Source organism: Poecilia reticulata, linkage group LG15, assembly GCF_000633615.1.
Source record: "Poecilia reticulata strain Guanapo linkage group LG15, Guppy_female_1.0+MT, whole genome shotgun sequence".
NCBI lineage: Eukaryota > Metazoa > Chordata > Actinopteri > Cyprinodontiformes > Poeciliidae > Poecilia > Poecilia reticulata.
The window spans coordinates 27,168,064-27,180,172 of NC_024345.1; positions in this window are offsets into that span (position 1 = coordinate 27,168,064).

Here is a 12,109-nt window from a genome sequence, read left to right on the forward strand (position 1 = left end):
ATTCCACGTTGGATCACTGGAACGGAGTCTAAAACCACAGAGCGTACTGGCACTGGACAAAAAGGCTGGATTCAATAAATATGTGGACTAAGCGCTCCTATTCAGACCCCACAGTATTGAATTCCTTATTTAGGTCATTTACACTGGGCAAAATTGATACAGTATGAAGCTCAAATCTCTGTCTTTGCCCTTCTAAATAAAAAAAAAAAGGAGATTAGAGCAAAGCCAGTGTGTGGGAGTGCAGGAACGGGCTGAAAAGGATGAAGAAGCCATAAAAGAGGGAGTGGAGACTGTAAATGTTTGTGTATTCTGGCAAAATAAATGACAGGGTGAAGAGTAGAAAACAAGAAATTAGAGAGCAGGAATGGAAAGCTGAAACAAATTGAATGAAAGGCCTGGACAAAGTGATCAAGGGACACAGCAACTGCGTTTGCCGATGCACGTGCAAGAAAACCACTGGCATTTTGACGTTTTATTAGAGCCTCAATGAGATCTGCAGAAGACAATGCTCCTTTGCCTTCTCGTTTAGCCTGATCTTAATTGGCCATTAGATTGAAAAATAGCTGATACCTCCTCTCCGCTCCTCTTCTCGTCCTCTGCTTTTCTCCTGAGCAGCTTTGCAGCTGATTAGACCTTTGATTTACCAATAAACACAAAGAAACAGATTAGCTTTAGAGCTCAAGCACTATCAGACAACCTAAACTGTGTCAGGAATAGAAAAATCCTCACTGAAGCCTCAGTGCTGAGTACATAAAGTCAGATTTTTGCTGGAACAGTTTGAATTTGAGCTAAGATCAGGTTAGAAGCTGACTGCTACACAGAGATAACTTTCTTCAAATCTTTGCTTGTGTCTTCTTGCGTGTTGTTAGCATGTGTTCCCTGTGCATGGGTTTTCTATGGGTACTCCAGGTTAACAGACTAAAATCATTCAATCTAAATGTGATGAGCCAGGAAAAAACCAGGAACAAATCACCAGGGCACAAACAGAAAAACATTCATCTCTGAGAAAACAGTGATTTCCTTTTATTTTTTTTTGCCTTATTTCTCAGGTGATGTCATGAAGAAATCACCCTATGCTTTAAAATTTTTAAATTATAAATTTTGTGTTTGATTTCGGCTTGTTTACAGAGAAAATGTTCCGGGTGGCGAAATGCACAGCTGATTAACATGCCGTCTGCTTGGTTAGTCATTTTACTGTTCTTGTCGGTTTCTGTCAATAAGGTGGACATCTGAAAGGAACACATGGCAACTTAAACCTGCAGGTACTTTATGCTATTTAATGAGGACACCTGGTTGGGTTTCTGTTACTGAACAAAGATGGACCAAGCTGAATGCGTTGCTATGGCAGTGCTTCTCAACCAAAGCTTACGCAAAACTCACTTCAGATTCTGAATCAGAACAAGCTGAAGCAGAATAACGAGACGATAACGACTGCATTACTTTGGAAAACATTCCATGTTTCCAGCTGAAGATGAGGACGGTGAAGAATGCTTTGTGGACTCGTAGGGGAGGAGCGAGGACACAACATGGGAGACATTGAAGTCTGCAGAATGCTCTTCAGTTTCTCATCGTATGGTGAGTTTTACAATGTTTATTATTTTTGATCGGATATAGGAACAAATCTTTTTAAACTCTGACGTCTGTTTTCTCACCAACCTTGTTCGCAGCGTGCCAACATTCAAATGTTCAGATCTTGTTTTTATTTCTATGATGCATACATACAAATGTGAATGTATGTGGATACGTAAATGTACATGCACACTTGTGCACCAGGTACCACTTCAGTGGCTGCTGATAACCTCCAGCCTCCCTGCAATAGTGAACAAGTTAAAGAAGGTTTAAGCAACAAGACCTCTCTAATTTGATATATAAAAAAAACTTTTCACTTCTTTTTTTTGTTACGTTATCATTAGCCTGACAAAATCAAAGACTGAAACTCCATTCCCTCATGCCAAACCATTCCAAACTCATATTGACCTTTTTTTTTTTTTTTTGTAGCTCTTATCTTCCAAAGCTGCAGATGACTGCACTCCATGCCTTCTCTTTTTTTTTTGGTTTTCTGTTTGTTTGCTTTCTTGTTTTTTGTTTTTTTCTCTCTCTCTCTGCAAATCTCACACTGGGCTCTTATGATAAATAAGACTTTACCCACAATGAGTGGAACTCAATCAGTGCTTGTGTTGGCTGAGAGTGGGAAAGACAAGGATAATTACTCACTAAATAGGCAATCACCGAGGTGGCGCCCACACAATCACGCCAGTGTGTGTATTTTGGGGAACTTCCATGAAGCTACTGGCCAAAAGTCTTGGAAAACGGAGAACTGAGCAGTGAAGTACAATGAGTAACAGTGCCACCATTATCGTATCGTAACTTACAGTTAAAAGTAGAGTTAGTGGTTAAGGTTAGTAATGTGCTGGGTCTGTTTTATTAAGAAACTTGCTGCCTGGTTTCAAATGGCAGAAGAGATGGGACAGTCTTTAGATACTGCCGATTATGTGTGGCTCAAAAAAATAGTGCTCTTATGTGTATATGATGCATATGATAAGAAAAAAAAAAACGCTTGGAAATTAAACCTAACCTCTAATCCCTTTACCATTTAATATGGGTTGAGGATTGAGCTTCTTCCACTCTGTCAAATCTTCTGATTTAATGCATTTTGTGGGTTTACTAGTGAACCTCCCTATCCCCACACTCAGGGTGATCGCCCTCTGATTCTTTTAAAACAATCAAATGATACTTCATTCAGCACATGCACAAGCAGAATGCCTTGCTTGTGCATCTCAACAATCCTGCTAGGCGGGAAGATATAAAAGCTTTTTTTTTTTTTTCCGTTTGCCATCATGACAGGGTAAATGCCTGATGAGAAAGGATGTTAAAGTACAGACTTGAGCTTGTTAGGACTATGGTCTTAAACCTTTGATCAGGTCTTAAACCCTGACTACACAGGGAGTTTAGTTCAAATGCAATTTTCAATTGTTTGACAGAATTTCTTCTCCTTTACTCCAGTTTTTTATACTCTGTTGTTACCCATTTTAACATCTGCTTTCAACCTCATAAAACGTGTTCTGGAGTGTCTGTCCCCTCTGGTCTGGCCTTCAAGGTGTTGCTAGTGTTGCACGTCCATTTTTCCCTTTTTGACTCGTTTTCTCTGCGACCTGGTCAAGGCTGCTTTACAATTAGAAACGAAATGGATGTAAAGTCTCCACATTTCCCACGTTTCATTTAGTTACTAAAGTTTTTCTTCCTCTTCAAGTTACTGCATCCACACCATGTTTGTAGTCTGATGCAGTTATATCCAATTAAATGTCTGTTCAAGACTTGAAAATGACCGTTTACATTATTTGCACACATGGATAAAAACACAACTAAAGGTTGAACACAGCTGACGTCTCTATCATTCACTCCTCATTATGTAGGATATCAATTTATTTGGAAATATGCAACATGAATGTCTTTGAGATAGCATAATTGACAGATGTGTAATGTAAAACATCTGTAATATGCTTTCAAGTAAACTGAATGAAAACAGGAAAGCTGTGATAAATTTTACATTACTTTTGCTCACCAGTCTAACAAGTGCAAATGGTGCTTATCTGCTTTGAATAAAATATGAATCTATCAAAAACAGACTTGGTATCATCCTTGGACAGTTGTTTTCATTGAAGTTAATGACGGCACAGGAGCTGATCATGTATGCTGGATTCTGTTTTATTATTGAGCAATTATTATTTGGAATCTGACCAGAAAAGATACGTTTATTTGCATTGGTGACGCATTGAGTCTGTGAGAGATTAATCAGCTTTGGCATGAACACGTAAATTATTAAATTGCTATTTTAAAATGGAAATGCTTCTGGCTGCACGATGACCAACAGTCATCACTACTATCTTGTAGAATTAAGGTCTGATATTTAAATGTAGGTGAACTTCTTACTGTACTCCTAATTGATTTTAGATACAAATGTATGTGTGTGTGCCCTTGTATTTGCTACGTTGTAAGTACCATTTTCCTAACACACACAATTCATACTGAACTGTGACTTTGTTGGCTCATTTTATTGTTCTATTTTTATCTACTTTTTAATATTTTTACTGCTGGTATTTTTTTGTTGTTTTAGTTTAGTAATTATTTTGTTACTACCTTAGTGAGATTGTTAGATAAAGTAACTAAATGTAATGTTGAGTTATGTTGTTAATCCACTGTATAATAGAGAGAGGTCGTCTGTATTTATTCCATTCATTTGTATTTTATTGCTGTTCAGATAATGCCAGTGCTGGACTTATGCTTTAATCTTTTATTATAAAATCTAAGCCTTATCAGGCAGATGTTTATAAACAATATAGCCGAGACTAAAGTATTTGGCTTTTTTTTTTCATGATCAAGCTGTGCCTCAATTTTAAGAAATTGGATCCATTTTACCCAACGTTTACAGGCATTTTACTGTTGGAAAAAAAATGACCAAAATTAATATCTGTGTTACTTTTTAATTTGAGCTCCTTTTATTTCATTTGTCCATGAAGTTGCGTGCATGTGCAAAATCGTTGTGTTTGCATTTGAGCTGGGTATTGATATTATTGAGGTGTTACTTCCTGAGAAAGAAAGGCCAGACCCTGGAATGATTTAATCAATACGGGAATGTTCTCCGTAATGAAGTGTGTCAGCTTCTTAACAGGACTAAAACCTTCATCAAGTCAATGAGAAGGATAGAGGTAAACCTGAGGCCCACCTGAATAATCACGCTGGCTTATTGACTGGACCAGAGACGAGGCGAATGCCAAACACCGGCCTGGTCTGCCACATAATCAGACAGAAACATTCAGGTAAAGATGTGATTTTCATTTTTTGGAGAGCTTTCTTTATTGACAAGGACGTACTTCATAAAGTGATCTGACTGTTGAAAACTGTTTTAGTACTCCTCACTGCAATTCAAGTTCTACCTTCAAACAAGAAAAGAGCTTTAACCTCTTTTGGCTCTACTTTGGGAAAAGATAGAGCACAAAAAAATCTGAAAGGTTTATTTAAAAAAAAAAAATTTCTCCTTGGTAAATGTTTTTGCATGTGTAATGATTTGATAATAAGTAATCAACATGTTAGTTGCCCATACAATACACTAAAACAATATTTGGATTCAGTCATTTTTAATCTAATACCCCAAAATATGATCCCGTTTACCCATCTGCCTTCAGGAGTCACCTAACTCATAAACAGATCAGTCAGTGATACAGTTGTGCCCAAGCTAAGCAGGGTTAGGTTATGGAAGAATATCCCAAACTTTGAACATCTCCTGGGTCAATCATCATATAAAAAAACAAAAAGAGATTGGCACAATTGCAAAACATCTAAACTGACAACCAGACAAGAGGAGAAATAATCAGCAAGGCAGCCAAGATCCACAGCTCAGGTGGGAGAAATGTTGACTAGACAAATTTTAGTTGTGCAATCCACAAACCTGGTCTTAATGGAAGAGAAGCAAGAGGAAAGACTACGTTAAAAGAAAAGCTAAAAGTAGGTTTAAGTTCACAAGAGGCACCGTGAGGAAACACAAGACATGTTGAAGAAGGTTCTCTAGTCAGATGAGGCCAAAGCTAAACTTTTTGGCCTTCATGCAAACATAAAGCCAACAATGCACAACATCCCCATGTGTAGGCACAGTGGTGGCAGCGCAGTGATGTGGGACGCTTTTCCTTAGCAGGAATAGGGAAGCTGGTCAGAGCTTCTTGGAAGACGGGTATCAGAAACACACATTCTGAAGGTTTTATTAAAGTTAGACAACCTTGGGTGTTGACTTTCTTTCTCCCAGCAACCACCATAAATGCTGATCAGCTGCAACCCTTCAACATGAGAGCCAGAGATGGAAGTGTTATGTGACAGCACTGTATATTCACATAAATAAACATACAGTGAAGATTGTGAACAGTGAATAATAACACCAACTGATCTGCATATGAAAACAGTGTGATACATAAGCTCTCACTTTCTCAGTATGCGACACAAATGCGTCCACACACACACACACACGCACACCCCCACACACAAACACACACGCACACAAACAGAAAACCTGTTCATCACTTCTTCTGTCTTCACTCTTTTTTCCACCATCCTCCCTCTCTCCTCTCTGTCGTTCATTGATCTCTTTCTCATTGGACTCATCACTCTGCATTCTCTGCAGACAAAGAGCAACCACAGGATGACAATCACATTAAAGCATACAATCTATTTATGGCTTTGCCTCATATTTCAACTCCATTATTTCTCCCTCTCTCTCTTTTTCTCTCGCTCTCTGCATTTCCACACACACAAATTCTACCTCTGTCTTTTTTTGGTGGTAGTCTGTGATGATATAAATGCAGGGGTTTTAGTGGTAATGAGTTTTTAATGAAAAATGAATTATTTACTGTGGCTGTAGGACAGAAGACGGGAAAGAAAGAAGAGCAGGTGATATCAAAGCCTTGAATGTAATGCAATCATGGAGTTTATTGGAGTTTGCTTTGGATACACTGACTAGGCAGATTAAAGCAGATTACTTTGTATATTTGATGAACAAAGACATTTTTAATTAGTTTGCTTGGACCTTCGGAGAAGTGAGGACAAATGTATGAAGGTGATATGACCAATGTATGTCTTTTTGAAACAGTGATATGTTTTACACACACAGGGAAAAAAAAAAAAAGGTTTTAAATCCCGTTATATTTTTACTGTGCACACCAAATCCCACATATGTAGTTGGAGCTTAATCCAGTAAATGTACCTCCTGCTTTTTGAAAATGAATTTACTTTTAATTTAACATAGTTCCTATATGTTATGTTTAATGAAAGGCTTTTCTTTTGCAAAGGGGGTTGTATCGTATATTTTCTTGGGCATATAGGACTATTTTATAGCACAGACAGTGAAGTAACTGTTACCTTCAGTTGTTGTAAAAATGCTGTAAACCTCAAAATAACTTTGACTTTGCAGTTTGATGCCTTGAAACTGGCCTCTGTCTCTGAGTAGTTTCCAACACTTTGCTTCCAATACGTCATCATAACAATGCCATTTAAAACTGTTCTTAGGAGCGTTGGACTGAGAAGTAGTTTGTATGATAATCTGATCATCTATCTCTACTTTCACAACAGGATGAAATAAAGTTCTAGGTTTTGTGTGACTTTGGAGAAGTTGGGTGCAAAATCTTCAAGTCCATGTAGCAGCTACCACAGATCATTGTTACGATCACTTTAAAGTACATTAGTCCAGTCCACTGTTTTATGCCATGTTTTAGTGCATGGAATAAAATCTCAAAACTTGTTACACTTGTTCAAACCAACACTTTGGGTAGAACATCAAGCATAAAGAGGAAATCTTTAGAAAGCTCTACTGTGCTGACTCTGCTAAAACAGTAGTACATTTCTAGGTACAATTTCACTGTGTCATACAGATGCAGGAATATCTCTTTCAACTCTGACTTTAGTTACAGATGAGCTCGACATTCGTGATGAGAAAGATGCTGAACGACAAATCCCCAGTGATGGCAAGCAAATCCCGGCAACTCTTATGTAAGAGGCAAGAAAAAAATATGCAAACAGTAAGCGACAATAAACATGTTGGACTCAAATTTGACTTTACTGCAAGTAGAGACTACATTATGAGAAGATCAGACCCTCAAAATGTTGTCATTATGATTCGTGATGCATTTCTCTATCTATCTATCTATCTATCTATCTATCTATCTATCTATCTATCTATCTATCTATCTATCTATCTATCTATCTATCTATCTATCTATCTATCTNCTATCTATCTATCTATCTATCTATCTATCTATCTATCTATCTATCTATCTATCTATCTATCTATCTATCTATCTATCTATCTATCTATCTATCTAATTTGTGTTGCTGACAATGTTTTAGGAATTCAGTGTCTGGATGCAAATGGGTTTTATACAACGGACATCAATTCAATAGAGAAATGTCGTGATGATTTTAATAGTAAGAGCAGAGTGAAGGAATTGATCTTCATTACTCAGTGATCACATGACATTTCAACCAAAGCCTTGAGCATCTAACCCTCCTATCCCCCGTCTCCTCTGAGCCCCTTCACCCCCCCATCTGATCTCTTTCCCTTCTCTTTTTCGTTCTTCGTTTGACCCATGAACACTCACTTGGCTCCACCTTTTCTGTGTGCATTCAGCTCTCGCTGCACTTTGTCTCAGCGTCATCTCAAACTTTAATTGCCACCTCTCTCCGCCAGCCTTTATTTTGATTATATTTTTCTCCTCTATCTCTCAACCTGTCACACTTTCAGACGCACACTCCCCTCATTCTGCCTCTTTAACTTTGTTTTCTGACTCAGTCACTAACTCACAGACAGCTGCGCGCGCACAAACACACACGCACAAACAACCCCCCCAAGCCACTGGTTCCCATGGGTCAGCCCATATTAGCTTACTTGTTAATACTTGGACAGCTCGGGATCAATACTTAATCAACAAGTAATGGGATTCCTCAGTCATCCCATATGATCTTTCAATAAAGACTTGAATCTCTTCTCATCCAGACCTAACCACACCTCCCCCACCCCGCATACGTGGGCATAACCGTGGACGAGGGAGGGTGAGAACGTGAGAGTGAGAGATCCGTCTTATTCTCACCAAGCAGGTGGAGAAGGCGCTGGAGGCAAACTGTGCACTGCAAGAGTGTGCAGATCAAATTAGACTTGTGGGTTTGCGGATGAGCAGTATGCTACTTTTTTTTTTTTTTACTTATTAAAATATCACACACTTCATAAGTTATTCTAACTTTTGATTGCATGCTATGCTGCACTAATTAGGATTAAAGGGATTCGACCCCAGCGTGGATCACAACGTGGCACGCGGTTGTCCTTCAATCAGAAGGTTGTTGTTTTATTTCCTAAATTATCCCCAGATAGGATTCTGAAATGTATTTAAAATCTCGATAAAACCACTTGCGGGAATAAAACAATACTAGCAGAAATGCTCAATATGAGTTGCCCATTGTACGATCAGATGAGCTACTTTGTTTGAGACTGTAAAACATTTTCTTCTTCTTCCTTGAATCGCACATTCAGTGTCCTGCATTTTACTGATTTCTGTGTTTTAGTCATTTTTCCAACTCGGCTGTCACCAACGCAGGAGATTTTGTTTACTGTCCGTCAGAGCGTTTTGTTTATGTGTTTATGTGCCAGAATTTCTCCAGTTTCTCTTCCACATTTTCAAGTTCTTCTTTAAGTAAACCATCAACTTTACATGAACGTCTCGTCTTGTCATCACAGGGAGGCGGTGAGAAACACAATTTTGATTCTTTGGTATCAAAAATTGTATTGACTTTATTTTGAGTCCCATCTGTGTGTCATTCTGCCATGACAGGATACCTTTGTGGTGCCAGTCTTTTAGCCTTGTAAAATACATAGCAAGAATCACAGTCAAATCAAAATAGTGTAGAACAAATGATAGAGGGAAAGAAACAGACATGGATGGCTTTTGCTGCTGTGTGTGTGTGGGTGTGTGATTCATGATTTTAGGAACACATATTGCACAATTCGATAAATAAAAAGCAAAGAATATTTCAGACTTCCTTTGACTTAGAAGTGACTTTGGTTCTGGTCCAAAGTGTAACAGCTCTAGAGTTATCCCAACCAGGGTGCTGTGGAACACCAGCTTGTTGCTCTCACTGGGTACTTCTGCAGCTGTTACTCCTTCTCCTGGAGCTATAAGCTGTTTTCACTGATTTTGTTTAAATTGGTATTACTGCATTATGAACTGTGCTGTTGAGATGGGGGGCCATGTGTCTCCTCAGATCACTGAAGCTACAGCTGAATGTTCCTTCAATAGGATCAGTGGCCCTCTCTACTTAAGTTTAGCAAAGCAAACCTTTGGATGTGACAGCTTTGAACACAGGCGACTCACTGCCAGAGTGAAATGATAGGTTTCTGGAAATTAAGCTAAGGGGCAAAATATTCCAGGTCGCAAAATATAAGTATACCTTTTGGTGTTTAGGCCGTTCACAGTGCAAACTCTCTGTGGGGTAACATGTCGGCAGTCTGCTGCCTTTAGAATTGAACATAATTTACAGAAGGAATGTGTATGTATATAGGTGTGTGTGTGTGTGTGTGTCAAGGTTTTTATACTAAAGTTGTTATCATAGTAAGTTGCTCAACATATGTTGCTGGTAAATGTTGGGAGGGTGATGTAAAAAATGTAAATGCACCATAAGAAAAAAACCCTGTGCTGCTGCATTAGGCTGAGCAGCCTTCAACATGAGCGCAGTGAGATAAATCCCTGCAGAGGCTCATGCTAAACATCTTGAACCTGGCTACAGCCAGCACAGTTACTGTAAACAGGCTTTGTGTCACTATTGTCATATCACAGCGTCATTAATATACATGAGACGCCGAGGCCTCTAAGAAGCTTCACAGAGTGCAAGAGCTGGCAGATTCTTTTCTTCCTCTCTGTTGCTGTTCTTTCTTCTTTCTCAATCACTTTGTCCCTTCTTTTCTTACTTGTTATTCTCTCCTCCATGTTTTTGGTTCTCAAAATCATTTTACCATATATTTGCACCTTCTCTCCCTTTTCTTCCGTATTTCTTAGGGTAGTGTGTCTTTTTATCTTGATGCTTAAAGGCCCTTGGAGCTCATGATGCCAGTGTTCTTGCGCCTTGTTTCCATTGAATGATTTATACAACTTCATGTCCCCCCTTGTAGGTCCGAGCAGTTCGCTACTGACGTCACACAACACAGTGCATTGATAGGGGGGGCAGTGTTTGCACGTGAAAGGAAGTGTTTAAATCTATGTTTGTGACAGGTAAAATAAACAACAGCTATTTAGTCGACCATAGTGGAAGCCAGCCTTCTCTGACTATGTCACCTGGTTAACTCAGTATCATCCTTAACTCAGGTGTGACGGCATTTGCAGCTCTTGAGTTTCTGATTTTCAAGGCAAATGTTACGTCACATTTTTGTTGCACTAGTATGATGTAACATTGGACATTTGCGATAAACTCTGACCAACTGCCGGTGGAAAAGGTTCTCTGAATATACCGGACCATATCATATTGTACCGGACCGCAGAGACCTGTTGCCATACTGTTCAGAGGAAACGATAAATTGATATACTGGGAGCTAAAGAATACCTCTCACGTCATTTAAACACCTATTGTGTAACTTTCTAACTTCCTTTTAAGGAATTCATACAAAATAAGACAAAAATTTGTATGACAATACAACGTTTTCATACAAAATTTTGTAGGTGCGTCTGCTAAAAAGGCTTCAGGCTGAAAGCTTTTCAGTGTGACTCATGATGAAATGTTTTTGAAAGTTTTTGTTCCAGGAAAATTTAATGCAGGACAAAGTTTGTCTAAACGTAAACATTAGCTGGAGATTCATAAAACTAAAGACACAAACTTGGTGAACATTTTATTTTTTCAGTTTTTACAAAAAAAATCTTTTTTCGTTTAAGTTTTCCTTACTTTTCATTGAAGTTGTCAATAATTGCACATAACATATCCTTTATTTTCATCTTTTTTTGCAAGGAACTTGGATGTATTTTCACTGTGTGTGAGTTTGTGTGTGTGCGGGGGTGTGTGTGTGTGTGTGGGTGTGTGTGTGTGTGTTGACCATGACTTATATGCTTCAGTGTCATTCATAGTGCTAAATCATGTAAAAATCGCATACTTTAACATTTCTACTGCGGCCGTCTGTTTTCTTCTCCGAATCTGTCAAGCATAGTGATTTATACTGGATCTGTTTCCTCTGTCTTATCTCTCCTTCTTCCCTCCCTCTGACTCTTGCTGCTTTCTTTCTGCCTGTTGACACTGCGGTTGTCTTTACTTCCGACAGCATGTGCCTGTAAATATGCAGCGAGGAAGCGTGTGCAGGCATACGGAAACAGTGGTCATACGCAGGAGCAGTGCAGGAGACTCGCTGTTTGGCCAGTGGTTCGTTGTGCCCAGTTGTGTGTTTCTCAACACCTATGGATTTCGGTTGGTGTAAATATGTGACAACTCAGTGACCTGACTTCTGCTCACTCTCATGATCTTCTTACTTTCTGGAGGTTTACAGTGACAACCTGCAGCAATAGAAGTCACTATAAAACACTTAAAATCAGCTTAGTCTTTG